Raw genomic sequence first — 2658 nt, 5'->3', positions numbered from 1 at the left:
TCGCGCTAGTATGCTGGATTTAATGGTAGAAACTTGTTATTTAGGGTGAACCACCGCTTTAAACCTGAATCATCAGGGTTTATTTTTGCCCCTATGTCCTCTCTGTTTTACCTTCCTATCATATGTGTCACCATGCTCCTCAGTTCTTCAATGTTTACACCCTCATACCCTGTTGTCTTCTTGTTTATAATTTGTACCACCATGCCCCTAAAAAAAACCCTCAGGGTTTATATGTGCCCCAATGCCATCTTTGCTTCCCCCCTTGATCATTTGTACCACCATGATCCTGAACCATCAGTTTATTTATACCCCTTTGTATCTCCCATCATATGTGCCACCATGTTCCTTGGTTCCATAATATGTATACACTCCCCCATACTCCTTTGTTTTCTCTCTTATCATTTGTGCCATCATGCCCCTAAACCCTCAGGGTCTCTATGCCCCCCCCCCCCCGTGCCCCTCCATCTTCTCCTTTATCATATTTGCCACCATACGTCCTAGATCCTCAATTTCTATTTGCCTGTCTCTCTTTCCCTTTATAATTTGTACCAACATGCCCCTGAATCCCCACGGACCCCTATGTTCTCCTTTCATCATGTGCCCCAATGCCAATCTTCCCCTTATTTATGCTCCCCCTAGTCTAGCAAATGCCCCTTCACACTGGGGCATTTTTCGGGGCGTTTCTCAGGCGTTAAAAAAAAAAAAGTCCATCAGACAAAACTCCAAAGTACAACCACGCATGCTCTGAAGAAATGCTCACCATAACACAACATTAGCAGAAGTTGCCCAAAGGGTGGCGCTAAAGAGCTGAAAAAAAACACGTAGTTTTGTGTTTGTTGGCTGACAATTCTTTGTCGTTTGTATGCAAGATAAATTCCTGGCCAATGCCCTTCGGACAAAGCGTTGGACTTTTGTCATAGAGAGCAAGAGTCCTTCCACATAGAGAGCAAGAGTCCTTCCACATAGAGAGCAAGAGTCCTTCTAACTACACCATGCTGGCAGTGGACAGGCGCTTACACATAGGCTGTGGCTGCTTTCTAACAAAAACAAACTGCAGGAGGTTCCATGCCTTTTGTTCTGATGCACCTCAAATGTTTTGAAAAGATTTAAACTGGAAGTTCAATTGAGCTTTAACCACTTGCTGCCAAATCCTGTACCTGGTAATTCATTTGGTTGTACCAGGATGATGCCTGTAGCACCATTTTTAGAGCCAACGGTCGGCTCGCTTGTGATAGCAACCAGAGTGGCTAACCAGCTACTCAATTGTTATTACAAGCAGTGGGAGTGGACATCCCCCCGCCCCCCCCCCCTCTTCCACCGCCTTCTGTGGATTGCTCGGGATCTCCCATCCCACCAGGTGACCTACTAGCCAGCATGTCCGCCGGCTAGTCGGAGACCTGAAGAAAGGCAAATGTGTGCATCAGTCACGCATGCAAACAGCGATAGTCCCACACATGTGAGGTATCACCGCGAACGTCGGATCATACACAGTAATTCTAGCAAGGATGTTTACAGGCAATAAAAGTGATAAAAAAAATTCTATAGTGTAAAATAAAAAAATTATATAGAAAAAAATTACATAAAAAAAATTCAAGTGCTAGCGTGCAAAGGAGAATGTGTGCGTCAGTCACGCATGCAAACAGCAATAGTCCCACACATGTGAGGTATCACCGTGAATGTTGGATCATACACAGTAATTTTAGCAAGGATGTTTACAGGCAATAAAAGTGATAAAAAAAAATCTATAGTGTAAAAAAAAAAAAAAAAAAAAAATAACAAAAAAATTATATAAAAAAAAATATAAAAAAAATGATAAAAAAAATTATAAAGAACATAAAAAAAAATTATAAAAAAAAATGTGCCTCTGTCCCCCCCATGCTAGCGTGCAAAGGCGAATGTGTGCGTCAGTCACGCATGCAAACAGCGATAGTCCCACACATGCGAGGTATCACCGCGAACGTCGGATCATAGACAGTAATTCTAGCAAGGATGTTTACAGGCAATAAAAGTGATAAAAAAAAATCTATAGTGTAAAAAAAAAATTATAAAAAAAATTATATAAAAAAAATGACATAAAAAAATTATATAAAAAAAATTATAAAAAAAAAAACCAAGTGCCTCTGTCCCCCCATGCTAGCGTGCAAAGGTGAATGTGTGCGTCAGTCACGCATGCAAACAGCGATAGTCCCACACATGTGTGGTATCACCGTGAACGTCGGATCATAGACAGTAATTCTAGCACCAGACCTCCTCTGTACATCTAAAGTGGTAACCTGAAAGGCTTTTAAAGCATCACCTATGGATAGTAAAATTGACGTTGTTTGTCGCTATTGTGTGTCCGTGCACAATTTTAAAGGGTGACATGTTTAGTATCTATTCACTCGGCGTGACATCATCTTTGATATTTTACAAAAAAAATTGTGTTATGTATTGTGTTTTTTTTTCATTAGCATTGCTGGTTGTCTTGTCATACCAACGGCCACCACAAGAGGGCACCAGATTCTAGAAGGCACCATAGGACTGCAGAAGGCCGCAAAGCCGCAGCCTCAATTACAGGCCCGTGCGGCCCAACGCGATCGCGAGGTGGGGTGCGCTCGGAGTCAGGGTACCCTAGCAATTACGACCTGGCGTCCAGGGTTTGTCGAGGCCTGGTCTATA

Source organism: Rana temporaria, chromosome 3 (assembly GCF_905171775.1).
Source record: "Rana temporaria chromosome 3, aRanTem1.1, whole genome shotgun sequence".
Taxonomy (NCBI): Eukaryota; Metazoa; Chordata; class Amphibia; order Anura; family Ranidae; genus Rana; species Rana temporaria.
The sequence above is the reverse complement of the archived record's forward strand: the minus strand, read 5'-3'. Positions refer to the sequence as shown.